Here is an 18,133-nt window from a genome sequence, read left to right as displayed (position 1 = left end):
TTGCAGCATGCTAACTCTTAATTAAGACGTGTGAGATATAGTTCCCTGACCAGAGGTTGAACCTGGGACCCTGCTTTGGAAGTTCAGAGTCTTAGAACTAGACCACCAGGGAAATCCTGGCAGCATTACTCCTAATGGCAAAAAAGTGGAAACCAGCCAAATGTGTATCGATTGATGAATGGATAAATAAAATGTGGTATATCCATACAATGGAAAATTGCCAATGAGAAAAAATGAAGTACAGATATATGCTACAATGTGAGTGAATCTTACACACCATGCCAAGTATAAGAGGCCTGTCACAAAAAGCTATGTAATGCACAATACCATTCCTGTGAAATGTACAGAATAGGCTGGAAGGATTGGGGCAAATAGAGAGAATGACTCTTACTCGGGTACTGGGTTTCTTTGGGGGCTGAGGTAAAATGTTCTATGTTTAGAACATAGATGGTTGCACAGTGCAAACACACTAAAAACCATTGAACTGCGTATTTTTAGAGTGTCAATTGTATAGTATGTGAATTATATTTGAATAAAGCTCTTTAAAATATAATCAAGAAGTTTCTAACAAGGAATAAGAATCAATTGACCTCTCCCCTTGGCAAGCATTTAAGACAAGGATTTGATAAGCAGTCTATGGGGTGCAAAAAGTCAGACACAACTTAGTGACTGAACAACAACAACAAGATGCATTTTTCGACATGAAAAAGCATAGACTGGACTGAGCTTTCTCGGTGGTAGCTGTGAAGGAGTACGTCAAGGCTGTATATTGTCACCCTGCTTATTTAACTTATATGCAGAGTACACCATTAGAAACGCTGGGCTGGAGGAAGCACAAGCTGGAATCAAGATTGCCATGAGAAATATCAATAACCTCAGATATGCAGATGACACCACCCTTATGGCAGAAAGTGAAGAAGAACTAAAGAGCCTCTTGATGAAAGTGAAAGTGGAGAGTGAAAAAGTTGGCTTAAAGCTCAACATTCAGAAAACAAAGATCATGGCATCTGGTCCAATCACTTCATGGCAAATAAATGGGGAAACAGTGGCTGACTTTTTTTTCTGGGCTCCAAAATCACTGCAGATGGGGATTGCGGCAATGAAATTAAAAGACGCTTACTCCTTGGAAGGAAAGTTATGACCAACCTAGATAGCATATTCAAAAGCAAAGACTTTACTTTGCCAACAAAGGTCCGTCTAGTCAAGACTATGGTTTTTCCAGTGGTCATGTACGGATGTGAGAGTTGGACTATAAAGAAAGCTGAGCACCAAAGAATTGATGCTTTTGAACTGTGGTGTTAGAGAAGACTCTTGAGAGTCCCTTGGACTGCAAGGAGATCCAATCAGTCCATCCTAAAGAAGATCAGTCCTGAGTGTTCATTGTAAGGACTGATATTGAAGCTGAAACTCCAGTGCTTTGGCCACCTGATTTGAAGAGCTGACTCATTTGAAAAGACCCTGATGCTGGGAAAGATTGAGGGCAGGAGGAGAAGGGGATGACAGAGGATGAGATCATTGAATGGCATCACCAACTCAATGAACATGGGTTTGGGTGGACTCTGGGAGTTGGTGATGGACAGGGAGGCCTGGTGTGCTGCAGTTAATGGGGTCGCAAAGAGTTGGACACGACTGAGTGACTGAACTGAACTGAACTGGACTGAGCTTTAGTTGCTTTCTCCATTCCATGCTACAGATCAGTGCATACTAATTAGACTTGGCATTCAAGAGGGATTTTTCTGCCATCCCAGCTACATGTTCTTACATATATAAAATATAACAATTAAAACTGGTTAAAAATTAATGTGGAAAAAAATGTCACAATGATGGTATCTCTGGATGATGGAGTTATTTTTCTCTGAACTTTCTTAATTTTCCATTTTGAGCAACATGTAATACTTTATAATCAGTAAAAAAAAAAACTTTTATAAAGTTGTTTCAAAATTTCATAATAGGAAATAGCAAATTTGTCATCGCTTCCTTAGGAAAAGTTTCCTGTGTCCATGAAGCCCAAAGAGTAATCTTTCTTCTCAATATTCCTATCACAAATATTTAACCTGGCCATCTGGGTGAACTGCCTTAATCTGCAAGAGCAACCTCATAATAAACCACTTTGGCATGAGGATTAATTTGAGCTGAAGGCAATTAAGAATCAACAGATTTAGGGGAATTCCATGGCAGTCCAGTAGTTATGACTTGGTGCTTTCACTGCTGGGGCCCCGGTTCAATCCCTGGTCAAGGTACTAAGATCCCACAAGCCATGCAGTGTGGCCAAAATAACAACAATAATAATAGTAATAATAAAGAATAAACAGATTAGGGAAGAGTTTTCTGCCTTCTCTTTATTTGCTTCAAAGCAAGGCATAAGATTTCCTTTAAGGAAGGTAGCCCCCCAACATCATCAGAGAGAGAGAAGTACAATTCTTATCACTGAAGACAAGGAGTCAACACCAAGATGACTTTGCATAAATAGACCTCACTAAAACAGCCCTTATCTTCTATCAGTTCCCTCATATATTTCCTAGTCATTTTCTCACAATTTATCATCCCTTGAAGCCCAAACCCTCCCTGCCTTTTTATTGTTAACTTGATTTATAAGCCCTGAGTCTAACTTCTTGAGTTTTGCTTCTTTCTTGTAAATGCCATGCGTCTAAATATAAATAAAAATTGTGTGCCTTTTCTCCTGTTATTCTTTTTGTTATTTTAACTCACATGACCCCAAAGGTGAAAAGTTAAACAAGAGTTTTTCCTCTCCAATAGTCTTGTGTGATTTTTTTAATTAAAAAAAAATTGTTCTATTTGCATAAAAATGCTTAAGGGCTAAATTTTTATCAGTATTGATTTTTATGATTTTACTTGTCCAGTATTGCATAAAATTCATTTGGTTTTTTTTTTTTTTTTTTTTTTTTTTGAGTGCCCTTTCTCCCTCAACTTAGATTCCAAGGTTGAGGGAAAGATTGCATCATAATACAATATATTCTAATTTCCCTACAATAGTTCCTTTACAAAATGTAGGTAATCAATTAGCAGTTTTTGAACCTTTGTAAAGCTTCTTTTTAGTAACAAAAAAGCATGCATTGTAGGTTGCTTTATATAAAGTCTTCAACAACTGTTTGGTTCTTAGATACTAATCCAGATATTTATAGCTCATTTTATTCTTTGCCATGTCACCAGTGTTTATAAATTACCCTTTGGTTTTTGTAACTTACTTTTAAATAACCTTTAACTTTTTATTTTTGTGAAAGTCATCCTATGTTTTTTAAAAAATGACATACTTAAGTTGAAAATGTGTTTTCATTTATGATGTCTTTCTTGTATCTTACTTTTCCATATCTCATTTATGCAAGCTTGGATTTGAGTAAATTCTTCTGCTTCCTTTCTTTAACAGAATTTTACAGCTATTAGAATCAAAAGCAAACTTCCTTTTTTAAATTAAACATTAATCTTATGGAATGTATTTAATAGTAATCAAATATCTTTAACCAAACATTCCTCATAATTAAAGTATGCTGTTCTAAATCTTAGCTGTCCTTGGGCAAACCCACCACATATGAAAAAGATTACCTTTCATCCTGTCTTCACACTGATCATTTGGTGAGATGAAGGGTATATGTGAGGTAATTCTACACTCTCTATTACTAGGCTGAGTAGAAAGGCTAACTCTTAGAGATTTCATGTAAACTATCAGACCCAAACATGTTGGAATGTTTTTGATCCCCAACCCCTTCTCACTTCCCTCCTTACTTTCCTTTCTCACTCTACCCCACCAATCTATCTCTATCCATTTCTTCTTTCAAACTATCACTAGATCTGGAGTCAACCCTATAACTACCCTGCATAAAAGTTTCTAATGGATTAGCATTGCCTGGATAAAACCTACTATGAAAACTGAAAGAAGGCATATGGTGAAGAAGATGGCTTCCCAAGATGGCATCTGCCTTGCTGAAGTCATCACTTCTGTGTAGGGTCTTCGTTTCAATTAATTTTGTCAATTTGCCAAGAGCCCAGGCTCACTGAAGTATCAGATTGATATGTAAATAGCAGTACCAATGTATTTAACTACAATGAGAAATTTAACTGGCAAAAGGATTGGCTATTCTGACCAATTCAATATTAAATTCTTGGAGAGACATATATGAGAAACCATATTATAATTGAAATTATAGTGCTTGGACACAAGGCAAGAAGTGGTCTGTTTTAGGAACCTATTGACTTTAGCCTTGACATTTCAGCGACAGATTCTTACTGTACATTGAATCTTTTTTTCTTCTTTTTTTTTCCTTTTTATTTTTTTATTGAAGTATAGTTGACATTCAATGTTATTTTAGTTTCAGGTATATAACTTAGTGATTTGACATTTAGATACATTATGGATTGGTCACCATAATAAGTCTAGTAACCATCTGTCTCCATACAAAGTTATTGCAATATCATTGAGTATATTCATATGCAGTACATTATAGCCCCTCTAGAGTACTAGAGTACTTTTTATTTTTAAATATAGTTTTTAAAATTTATTTTTCATTTGAGGATAATTGCTTTACAATGTTGTATTGGTTTCTGTTGTACAACAATGTGAATCAGCTGTATATATATATATATATATATATATATATATATGCTCTCCCTCTTAAGCCTCCCTCTCACCCAGCCCCCTAGGTTATCACAGAGCACCAAAATGAGCTCACTGTGTTATACAGCAGCTTCCCAATAGCTATCTATTTTACACAGAGTAGTGTATATATACATAATTGCTACTCTCTCACTTTGTCCCGCCCTCTCTTCCCCTTCTGTGTCCAAAAGTTCATTCTTTGTATCTGTGTCTTTATTCCTGCCCTACAAATGGGTTCATCAGTACCATTTTTCTAGATTCCATATATATGTGTTAATATACTATATTTGTTTTTCTCTTTCTGACTTACTTCACTCTGTGTAACAGGCTCTAGGTTCATCCACCTCACTACAAGTGACTCCAACTCACTCCTTTTCATGGCTGAGTAATATTCCATTGTATATATGTACCACATCTTCTTTATTCATTCATTCATTAATAGATATGCATGTCCTGGCCATTGTAAATAGCTACAATGAACATTGGGGTATGTGTGTCTTCTTGGATTTTTATTTTCTCAGGGTATATGCCCAGTAGTGGGATTGCTGGGTCCTATGGTAGTTTTATTCTGTTTTTTTAAGGAATCTCCACACTGTTCTCCATAGTGGCTCTATCAATTTACACTTCCACCAACACTGCAAAATCATTCTCTTTTCTCCACATCCTCGCCAGCATTTATTGTTTGTAGATTTTTTTGATGATGGCCATTTTGACAAGTGTGAGGTCATATCTCATTGTAGTTTTGATTTGCATTTCTCTAATAATGAGGGATGTTGAACATCATTTCATGTGTTTGTTGGCCATCTGTATGTCTTCTTTGGTGAAATGTCTGCTTAGGTCTTCCACCCACTTTTTGATTGGGTTGTTTGTTTTTCTGATATTGAGCTGCACAAGCTGCTTGTATATTTTGGAGCTTAATCCTTTGTCGGTTGCTTCATTTGCAATTATTTTCTCTCATTCTCAGAGTTGTCTTTTCATCTTGTTTATAGTTTCCTTGACTGTGGAAAAGCTTTGACGTTTAATTAGATCCCGTTTGTTTATTTTTGTTTTTATTTCCATGACTCTAGGAGATGGGTCAAAGAGGATCCTGCTGTGATTTATGTCAAAGAGTGTTCTGCGTATATTTTCCTCTAAGAGTTTTATAGTATCTGGACTTACATTTAAGTCTTTAATCCATTTTGAGTTTATTTTTGTGTATGGTGTTAGGAAGTGTTCTGATTCCATGCACATAGAATACTTCATCACAGCAGTCTGGAATATTGCCTACTGGACCACTAGATAGCCATTCTTCAGACAGACACATTTCTTCTTTATATATGCCAGTATTATTATGATAAAAGGTAGGTTCTTAATTTTCTTGTTGCTAAACCAGGAAACATTTTATCTCTAAGGCTTCTCTGGTACATAACTAATATCATACATCTGACTTTATCTCATAATTATACTCTCTGTGTCTCAGATCAGTTTGGTTTCTTCAGGCCTACAGAGATATGATAGCAAAAAGATTGTATATAACCAGCGACCAGCTACATAGGATATAGGCAAATATAGAGATCCTCATTTGAAAAGTACTGGGAATTTTAAGAGAGTGAAAGCAGAGCATCAAACCAGAAGGATTACTGAGGTCATACACTGTGGAAGTCAGCCTACAGAGAGCAATCTCCAAGTGCAATAGTCAGCAAACTACCACCCACAGTGTAAATTCAGCTGCTTCCTATTTCTGTAAGTTATATTGGAATGTAGCTCATGGATGCTTTTGCCCTATAATAGCAGAGCTGTATACGTGCTACAGAGATGGACTGGCCCACACAGACTAAACTGTTTACTATCTGGCCCTTAAAATGTTTGCCAACTCCTGCTCTAGTGTCTGATATCGGTCTTTGTCCCATACTTGCTATTCAAAATGGGCATTCAGCAGATTCATCTTGATCCTCTCTTCCTTTAAGAAATCTTGTGGGGCACATGTAGAGCCTACAGCTACAAATGAGAAGAACTTGGAAATTATCAACCCACTAATGTCCACAGACTGAAGTGTCAAGAACTTCTATGGCACTATATTGCACCAATGAAATTAAAAGATGCTTACTCCTTGGAAGGAAAGTTATGACCAATCTAGATAGCATATTAAAAAACAGAGACATTACTTTGTCAACAAAGGTCTGTCTAGTCAAGGCTATGGTTTTTCCAGTAGTCATGTATGGATGTGGAAGTTGGACTATAAATAAAGCTGAGCACTGAAGAATTGATGCTTTTGAACTGTGGTGTTGGAGAAGACTCTTGATAGTCCCTTGGACTGCAAGGAAATCCAACAAGTCCATCCTAAAGGAGATCAGTCTTCGGTGTTCATTGGAAGGACTGATATTGAGGCTGAAACTCCAATACTTTGGCCACCTGATGCAAAGAGCTGACTCATTGGAAAAGACCCTGATACTGGGAAAGATTGAGGGCAGGAGGAAAGGGGGACGACAGAGGATGAGATGGTTGGATGGCATCATCCACTCGATGGACATGGATTTGGGTAGACTCTGGGAGTTGGTGATGGACAGGGAGGCCTGGCGTGCTGTGGTTCATGGGGTCACAAAGAGTCGGACACAACTGAGGGGCTGAACTAAACTGAACTTATAGGACACCCATGAATCATGGGGAAGTCTGCAGAGCTATCTGAACTCTTCTACCCAGACTTCTTGGATACCTGGCGTTACTAACCATCAGATCAGATCAGATCAGATCAGTCGGTGAGTCGTGTCTGACTCTTTGCGACCCCATGAATCACAGCATGCCAGGCCTCCCTGTCCATCACCAACTCCCGGAGTTCACTCAAACTCACGTCCATCAAGTCAGTGATGCCATCCAGCCATCTCATCCTCTGTCGTCCCCTTCTCCTCTTGCCCCCAATGCCTCCCAGCATCAGAGTCTTTTCCAATTAGTCAACTCTTCGCATGAGGTGGCCAAAGTACTGGATTTCAGCTTTAGCATCATTACTTCCAAAGAAATCCCAGGGCTGATCTCCTTCAGAATGGACTGTTTGGATCTCCTTGCAGTCCAAGGGACTCTCAAGAGTCTTCTCCAACACCACAGTTCAAAAGCATCAATTCTTCGGCACTCAGCCTTCTTCACAGTCCAACTCTCACATCCATACATGACCACTGGAAAAACCATAGCCTTGACTAGATGAACTTTTGTTGGCAAAGTAATGTCTCTGCTTTTGAATATGCTATCTAGGTTGGTCATAACTTTCCTTCCAAGGAGTAAGCGTCTTTTAATTTCATGGCTGCAGTCACCATCTGTAGTGATTTTGGAGCCCAGAAAAATAAAGTCTTGACACTGTTTCCACTGTTTCCCCATCTATTTCCCATGAAGTGATGGGACAGGATGCCATGATCTTCGTTTTCTGAATGTTGAGCTTTAAGCCAACTTTTTCACTCTCCACTTTCACTTTCATCAAGAGGCTTTTTAGTTCCTCTTCACTTTCTGCCATAAGGGTGGTGTCATCTGCATATCTGAGGTGATTGATATTTCTCCCGGCAATCTTGATTCCAGCCTGTGTTTCTTCCAGTCCGGCATTTCTCGTGATGTACTCTGCATATAAGTTAAATAAACAGGGTGACAATATACAGCCTTGGCACACTCCTTTTCCTATTTGGAACCAGTCTGTTGTTCCATGTCCAGTTCTAACTGTTGCTTCCTGGCCTAGATCTGATAGGTAGAGTGCCTGATAAACTATGGAATGAGGTTCGTGACATTGTACAGGAGACAGGGATCAAGACCATCCCCATGGAAAAGAAATGCAAAAAAGCAAAATGGCTGCCTGGGGAGGCCTTACAAATAGCTGTGAAAAGAAGAGAAGCGAAAAGCAAAGGAGAAAAGGAAAGATATAATCATCTGAATGCAGAGTTCCAAAAAATAGCAAGAAGAGATAAGAAAGCCTTCCTCAGCGATCAATGCAAAGAAATAGAGGGAAACAACAGAATGGGAAAGACTAGAGATCTCTTCAAGAAAATGAGAGACACCAAGGGAACATTTCATGCAAAGATGGGCTCGATAAAGGACAGAAATGGTATGGACCTAACAGAAGCAGAAGATATTAAGAAGAGATGGCAAGAATACACAAAAGAACTGTACAAAAAAGATCTTCATGATCCAGATAATCACAATGGTGTGATCACTGACCTAGAGCCAGACATCCTGGAATGTGAAGTCAAGTGGGCCTTAGAAAGCATCACTACGAACAAAGCTAGTGGAGGTGATGGAATTCCAGTTGAGCTATTCCAAATCCTGAAAGATGATGCTGTGAAAGTGCTGCACTCAATATGCCAGCAAATTTGGAAAACTCAGCAGTGGCCACAGGACTGGAAAAGGTCAGGTTTCATTCCAATCCCAAAGAAAGGCAATGCCAAAGATTGCTCAAACTACCGCACAATTGTACTCATCTCACACGCTAGTAAAGTAATGCTCAAAATTCTCCAAGCCAGGCTTCAGTAATATGTGAACTGTGAACTTCCTGATGTTCAAGCTGGTTTTAGAAAAGGCAGAGGAACCAGAGATCAAATTGCCAACATCTGCTGGATCATGGAAAAAGCAAGAGAGTTCCAGAAAAACATCTGTTTCTGCTTTATTGACTATGCCAAAGCCTATGACTGTGTGGATCACAATAAACTGTGGAAAAATTTCTAACCATGGCTACCACCAAACCACTGCCACTCCAGGTAAGAGAACTGGCACTGGTCTGGTGTCTTGTGTGTCCATTTCATGAGGAAATAGGGCTCAAGAACTGTTCCTCTTTGACTGACTTGGGAGCTGAATTCCCTGGCTCCATGTCTCATCTCCTACTTTGATTCCCCTGGATCAGGTGCTCATATAATCCTAAAATCTGAACTTCAGCCCCTATCAAGAACTTGAGAGGATCTGAGATTTTCCTGTATGAGTTAGTTATCTAGTTAGGCTTTTGCAATTTCATGGATGCTTATAGAAGACAGGAGACTCCTGTGTAGAGAATGCAGGTAGTTTATTAGTTGCAGCAAAAGCAGTAGCCAAAGTGAGGCATTTTTGCACCATTTGCTCAAATCCCAGTGTTCACAGGGTGACACGAGGGCCAGTTTATACCCGTGCATACAATGGGTTCATTTATAGGAAAGGCATCTTGGGCTTAGGGAACAGGAATTTCTTTTAAAATGCACTATAAAACTATAAGCACACATGACCTTCTAGAAGAAAACATTACTTTTACTACAGTGGAAAATAAGCCAACTTATCCTTTGCTCTGAAGGGAAACACTATCTCTATCTTCCAAGGAAGTTTGTTAAACAAATATCCTTGGAAACATAGTTAAGAACAAAGGCCAGTCAGTGCCCTGTTTGCAAGTCGTGCAGAAATGCAAGAAACCCTTGGAGAATAGCCTATCTCAGTCCCTCAGTCTTTTACAGTGACTCCTTCCTCCCATCTCCATAGCTATAACCGAGTTCCCCTTGTCCTGGCAGCAAGTTGGACTTTCAGCTTTTGATACCTTCTCTTTTAGTTCACAGCTTATTAGCTGGACTTCAGAGTGATGTATATCCTTTCCACCCTATTGTCCCAACACTAAAACAGAGTTAAATACCATCTCTTGTTTTGTGACTTTTCAAGTAGAATTTTATCGACTATTGTTGTCTATATGTAGCTATACAACTTAGATACCACAATACTTTTAAAGCATTTAGCCACTCCCCCATCTACCCTGTTCTCAATTTTCCAAGATTGTGTGTATGTATGTAGTGATGCAAAAGATTATTATATTAAAGTCAAAACCCAGAGTATTCCAGCCATTGTGCCTAAATTTGGATGGTTGTTGGAATCATGCTTAGAATGTTCTGTGTAAGGAGCCTACAGTGCAAATGAGAGGTCAAACAAAAGTGGATAAAAGGGAACAGGAAGAGGAATCAGGAACTGACTACAAACAAAAACACCATCCGGAGGAAACAGGATAAGCCTGTCCAGACACTGGAAACGATAATGAGGAAGGAAAAGCAATTACCAAAACAGATGGACGGAAATGGAGCAACTAACAGAGGTGGAAGCATGTTTATTTGAGAAAGTGTGTCTGGAGATTTGGGGGGCTGAGCAGAATTAGGGCCTGTTCCCCTTAGCTATATGTAAATACTTAACAGGCAGGCATGCACTCCTGTAAACAATCAAGATGTTTCCTAAACCTGTTATTCCATGTCCCTTGTGACTTCCTGTGGGTTTTCTTTTTTGACAGAGGTATGTTTTCATTTTAATGGATACTAACTTGATTTATTCATTTCCCACTTGCCAAAAAATTTAAAATATTTGCATTCCTAGAGAATTGTACAAGTTTATGGAGATGATCAGAAAGGATATTACAACAGATCTGTCCTAGGAAATATGTGACAGATGGTTGTGGAGCATTAAAAAAGAGAACTGTTAAGCCTACAATGCAGTATCTCATTGTCTGCTGTATTTTTGTAAAAGCTTGCAGAGCGAAGCATATGTTATTGTTTCATCTCTTTTGATATAACTAAATTCCTTCAAACACATACAATTAAAAAATAATCTACTCTAGAGTAAATTGCACGCACATGAATAAAAATGCAATCTCCTAGATGAGTTTTGTGTTTCCCAGCTGTCCATGAGATTATTATGTATATTAAATTATATACTCTCTAGTCTGCATTTCATGAGAGCTACAAATGAAAAGATTTAGCCATTTTTAAATTTCTTATTAAAGTAAAACACTCACTAATTATTCATCAACTATAAAAACTTTATAACTGTTCAATATTTTGAGGCATTTGTGTGCATAAACGAACTCTAATTTTAGTAGTTTATTCATCTAGTTGCTTTAACAAAAATAGAGCACCTCTTTATTTTATAACTAAGTTAAACATCAAATATATTATTTTTTAAATGACTAGAATTATTGAAATTTAGAGTGGGAAGCTATTTAATTTTCTCAAGATAAAGAAAATTGCAACTCAGTGATTGCTCACAAATTATATTGCCATAAGATCTACCCAGCTAAACGTGCATTAAAACCACTGTTTCAGGCATATAAGGGTCCATGTTCTTTCCATAACATGTAGACTTTTCTGTTTGTCATTACTATAGGGAGTTGAATCTAAATTTATTCAGTTAAGTAGTGCCTGGACAGATTTTTGTATATCACTTGTTATCTGACCAGTGGGCATTTCTTTTAATTCTTTTTTATCCTTCAATAAAAAATAAATTAATTTTTAAAAAAGAAAAAAATTTTAATTCAACATTTGTATATTTTACCAAATAATCACCACAAGTCTAGTTAACATCTGTCACCATAGATAGTTACAATTTTTTTCTTGTGATGAGAACTTTTAAGATCTATTGTTCCGATATACAATACAGTATTATTAACTATGGCCAGCATGTGGTATATTACATCCCCGTGATTTATTTATTTTTTAACTGGAAGTTTGTACCTTTTGATCCCCTTCATCCACCTTGCCAACCCTTCATCCCCTACCTCTGGCAATCACCAATCTGTTCTCTGTATCTGTGACCTTTGCTTTTTATGTTTGTTTTGTTTTTGTTTGTTTGCCTGTTCTCTTATAGTCCACGTATAGATGATATCATACGATGTTTGTCTTTCTCTGCCTGACTGATTTCACTTATGACAATGCTCACAGTTTCCATCCATGTAGTCACAAATAGCAAGATTTCCTCCTTTTTTCATGTCTGAATAATAACTACTATGAAAGTGAAGTCACTTAGTCGTGTCCAACTCTTGTGACCCTGTGGACTGTAGCCTACCACACTTCTCCATCCATGGGATTTTCCAGGCAAGAGTACTGGAGTGGACTGCCATTTCCTTCTCCAGATGCTCTTTCCGACCCAGGGATCCAACCCAGGTCCCCCACATTGTAGGCAGATACTATACCGTCTGAGCTGCCAGGGAAGTCCTAATATCTACTATGCTGCTGCTGCTAAGTCACTTCAGTCGTGTCTGACTCTGTGCGACCCCAGAGACGGCTACCCACCAGGCTCCCCCGTCCCTGGGATTCTCCAAGCAAGAACACTGGAGTGGGTTGACATTTCCTTCTCCAATGCATGGAAGTGAAAAGTGAAAGTGAAGTCGCTCAGTCATGTCCGACTCTTAGCGACCCCATGGACTGCAGCCTACCAGGCCCCTCCATCCACAGGATTTGCCAGGCAAGAGTACTGGAGTGGGTTGCCATTGCCTTCTCTGAATATCTACTATATATATACACAATTAGTTACTATATGCTCTTACTCTGTATCACTTTCCAGATTAATAGTTTAAATCCTTCAATCATTCTTATAACAAAAGGTAGACTTTTTTTGGGGGGGTCAAGTCTGTTTTTCAAGTCAAACTACAGAAAACTGAAGCTCTAACCTGAATAAAACCTAAATTTTATCATATTAGGAGACCAATAAACCTGAAGGTTTTTCAAAGTCTTTATAGAGGTTGGTGAAAAAGGCCAATAGTGAATCAATTTTATTACTTAGGGTGATAGTGTCTCTACTTAGGGTATTTGTGGAATGATTATGCCCCTAAAATACTTGGAAATGTCTATCTGCCTACATTTTATTATATTTTTCTCTTTTCATTCTTCTTCTTCTTTTTTTTTTTTTTTTTTTTTTTTGGCTTATAGAATCTCAGTTCCCTAATCAGGGACTGAACCCAGGCCACGGAGGTGAAAGCCCTGAATCCGAACCACCGGGCCACCAGGGAGCTCCCTGTTTCCGTTAAACTAAGTGCCCTAGATACTTTAATCATTTTTAGAACCACACCACAAATCCTTCTTTGGAATCTTTTGCAAATGAAACTTCTCCTTTATGTAGAGGGAACTCATGGTGGAAAGTCTTTGCTCATTAGTGTGGGTAAAAAATTACCAGGCTTTTTGCCACCTTCCATATGTAGACTTTTCCCTAAAAATTCTGCTATATGTGCCAGGTCCTCACATTACCATTATAAGGTTCAAATGTGTCTGTCTTCTATCAGCATTTTTTTTTTTTTTTGAGGATGCTTCATCCTGATTTCCATAGTGACTACTAAGGGTAGTCATCAGTAGTTAGATCCATTAAACTATAACTTGCTGAAGAAAGAATGAACTATAATCTGCCTTTGCTGATCAAGCTCTCTTTAATTATTTTAACAAAAACTTGCATGTTCTCCAAGCTTTAACAATAAGGTATTTGCCCAAGTTGTTTTTCAGGAACTTGGAGTCAGCTGTGTCTAGTTTGGGCTTGGGCTAGTTAAGACTTGTTGAGACCATCAACCTTTCAACTGGGCATGCATGAGTGTCTGATTGGTGACCTTCTGATGTCAAAGAACCGAAAACTCCACCCTCAGAACATGCTAACACCACATTTTCATCCTATGAAGAAGCTTGTAACCTAGGTGCATCTGTTGCCCTGTGAAAAGAAAAGTGAAAATGAAGTTGCTCAGTCATGTCCAACTCTTTGCTACCCTGTGGACTGTAGCCCACCAGGCTCCTCCATCCATGGGATTCTCCAGGCAAGAATACTGGAGTGAGTTGCCATTTCCTTCTCCAGGGTATCTTCTTGACCCAGGGATCAAACCCAGGTGTCCCACATTGCAGGCAGATGTTTTAACTTCTGAGCCACCCGAGAAGCAGGAGGACTGCTGATTATCTCACCTTTTTCTTATCTTCAATCACCTTTTCCCACAACCTCCACACCTTAGCTTTCTCTCATACATACCCTGAGCCCCAGCCTTGAAAGAGGTGGGTTTGAGATTTGGTCTTTTGTCTTCTGGCTCAGTTGCCTTGTGGATAAACCTTTCCTCTGCTGCAAATCTTGGAAGATTCTGCATTTAGCTTGCTGCACATCCAACAGATGAATCTGGTTTGGTAAGGGCTATATAAATTTATATTCCTACCAACAGTACATAAGGATTCCTTTTTATTTACAACCTCCACAGCACTTGTTATTTTTTGTCTTTTATGATAATAGCTATCCCAACAGGTGTGAGGTGGTATCTCACTACAGTTTTGATTTGCATTTTTCTGATGATTAGTGACGTTGGGTACCTTTCATAAATCTGTTGGCCATTTGTATGTCTTCTTTTTGGAAAAACATCTGTTCAGTTCCTTTGTCCATTTTAAAATCAGGTATTTGACTTCAGTGTGTTTGTTGTTGTTGTTTTGGTTTTCTGTGGGTTTTTTCTTTGTTTCTTTGTTTTGCTATTGAATTGTAAGAGTTCCTTACATATTTTGTACATTAATTTTTATCAGATATATGATATGCAGATATTTTTGCCCTTTCTATAGGTTGCCTTTTCATTTGGTTAATTGTTTCCCTTGTTGTGCAGAATCTTTTTGATTTAATATAGTCTCACTTACCTAATGTTGTCTGTGCTTTTGGTGTTATATCAAGAAATCACTACAAAAGCCAGTATCAAGAAGTGGTTTGCTTGTTTCCTTCTAGGAGCTCTATAGTTTCAGGTCTTATGTTTAAGTCTTTGATCCATTTTGAGTCAATTTTTGTGTATGATGTAAGGGTTCAATTATCTTCTATTAGCATTTTGTTTGTGGTCCATAGACCAAATACTCTTGTTATAATAGGCCTGAAGCTATGGTATTTTATAATTATATTTTTTATTATTTGTAAACAATCTTTTGCTCCAAATCCATTTACTACCTATAAGACTTTTTGTACTAGTTAACAGTTTGTGTCAATCAGATCATATTAAATGTTTATACAACATTCTTCCTTTTATCTTCCAAATATTTCTTATAGTCTTCCAAACTCTGTTAGATTTTTTTCTTTTTAAATCATGGTTTACTTATTTATTTATATGCTACATCATATGGCATATGGGATCTTAGTCCCCTAACCAGGGATTGCACCTGTGCCCCCTATTTTGAAACTGTTGAGTCTTAACGACTGGATCACCAGGCAAGTCCATGGCTTTCTTTTTGGAAGTCCAACCTAAATTCATAAAGTCTTTGATAAAATTTTGAAATAATCTTGATCAGTTGCCCAGAAAATTATAATAAAATACATGTAAGGATAATCATTTTATTCATTTTTAAGTATGCAATTCAGTGACAATAAATATATTCACATGTGCATATATGTGCAATCATCATTGATTAACTTAAAAATAACAGTAGCAATAGTAATACCATTCCACTTTTAAGACCTACTCTCTAAACAACATTCAAACATGCCATGCAGTATTAACTACAGTAGCCATGCAGTACACTACATTCCCAGGACTTATTCAATTTATAAGTAGAGTTTATACTTTTTGACTCCTTTCACTCACTTTGCCACCCCTACCCGATTAATACTTAAAATAGGTTGGCTGCTAGTATTTTCATTATACTGTTATTTTTGTCATTAATTAGTTTTAGATGTACTGACTTCAGCAGTGTTAAATGCGAATTTAAAGCATTTATATTACCTCTCCCCTCTCTTATCCTCTCAATTGCTTCTTTTTAAGTACAGTTTAGAGTTCCAAGTTGTTATAATCCTTCCATCGCTTCTGCTTCAAACTTACCAGTATCTAATCGATTACTATCAGAATCATTGCAGGAAGGAATTCCTGGTGGTACAGTGATTATTACTCCACACTCTCACTGCTGAGGACCTTGGTTCAATCCCTGGTCAGGGAACTAAGATTCCACAAGCCATGTGGCAGGGGAAAAAAAAATTATATATATAATAGTAAAATTTGGAAGAGAATCTGGTTGCCTTGATTGTGGAGAACTGGTTTTTCATTTCCTGCTGAAGTTCACCCTTTCTTTTCTTTTGTAAACTGAAGTAAGTTATTACTGTGCTTCTATTCCATTTCCCTCCAGCTTATACAGATCTAGTGCCAGAGTGCTGACCTAAGTGGTACTGTCAACAATCAATATTTGTTAATAGACTGAAAGCTCTGTTATTATCTTTATACTTAGAGCATGTTTTAGTCTTTCCACATTAAAAACAGTTCTGAGAAAGCCTACTCACAGCCCATACATGTCATTTTGTAATGGAAAGTGGGGTCTGGCTGCATGCTTCTCAAACGCCAATAAATAGGCAACGTTAGGAGAAGGAAATGGCAACCTACTCCAGTATTCTTGCCTGGAGAATCCCATTGACAGAGGAGCCTGGCAGGCTACAGTCCATGGGGTCACAGAGTCGGACACGACTGAGTAACTAACACACACACACATGTGCAAGGTAGATGAAAAAGCTTGCTTTATTTTGGATGCTGGAAACTGGCAGGGGGGAGGAGGAACTTCTGTCCAAAGGCCACCTCCCTCTGACTGACAATCAGTGGACCAGAGCTTTCATAGGCTGAGGGAGGGGGATACAGCACAGTCAGCTCTGAACTTGGTCATTGGTGGTCTGACCAGCATCATCTTGATTGTTCTGCTGCTGCTGCCGCTAAGTCACATCAGTCATGTCCGACTCTGTGCGACCCCATAGACGGCAGCCTACCAGGGTCCGCCATCCCTGGGATTCTCCAGGCAAGAACATTGGAGTGGGTTGCCATTTCCTTCTCCAATTCATGAAAGTGAAAAGTGAAAGTGAAGTCAGTCATGTCTGACTCAGCGACCCCATGGACTGAAGCCTACTAGGCTCCTCTGTCCATGGGATTTTCCAGGCAAGAGTACTGGAGTGGGGTGCCATTGCCTTCTCCGCTTGATTGTTCTAAGTGCCATTAATCTTCAGTTCCAAGGCTAGTTTATTTCCATTTCTGAGGTCAGTTCTTGGAATTGTGGCAGCTTATGTCATGACCACAGTCTGGTCATGATGTAGTTAACTTCTCACCTGGTGGAGGTTTCAGTATCTATGACAGGTCATAGGATATGGCTCAGAATATCATCTATTGCCCTTGAGAAGGAACTAAAGGTCCTTGATTATGCTTAATAACTAAACTATTATTATTTGGGCTTCCCTGGGGGCTCAGTGGCAAAGAATGCACCTGCCAATGCAGGAGACATAGGTTCAATCCCTGAGTTGGGAAGTTCTCACAGAGAAGGAAATGGCAACCCACTCCAGTATTCTTCCCTGGGAAATCCCATGGACAGAGCCTGGTGGGCTAGTCCATAGGGTTGCAAAAGAGTCGGACAAGACCAAACAGTTAAACAACAACATTATTATTTGGTCTCCTTTGACTGTTTTCCTTTGTTTCTACATGTTCTCACTTCTCTGATTAAGCTTATTCTTTGGCTAAAGCTTTTCCACAGACAAAAGGCAGGCAAAGGACATGGTGGACAAGGACCATAGAGTTCTGCTCCATTTCAATTTCATTCTCCTATGTGCTACTTAATTAATTTAGTGTCGCCAAATTAAATGGTGTGCTAGCTTCCTTTTGGGTTATACTTTTACTTATGTCTAAAAAACTGTAAACAAAAAACAAAAGGTGTTGTTTACCACCCAGTTACATAAAGATTAACCCCTTCAGTCTCTGACCAACAGTACATTCTATGTTCCAGACAGAGAAAATGAAGATGAGAACAGAGTTCTCTGTGCTTGGGACAGGCAGGCCCCTTAGAGAGTTAGATGTATATC

This window comes from Bos mutus, chromosome 4 (genome assembly GCF_027580195.1).
Source record: "Bos mutus isolate GX-2022 chromosome 4, NWIPB_WYAK_1.1, whole genome shotgun sequence".
Classification (NCBI taxonomy): Eukaryota; Metazoa; Chordata; class Mammalia; order Artiodactyla; family Bovidae; genus Bos; species Bos mutus.
Note: the sequence above shows the minus strand (reverse complement) of the source record.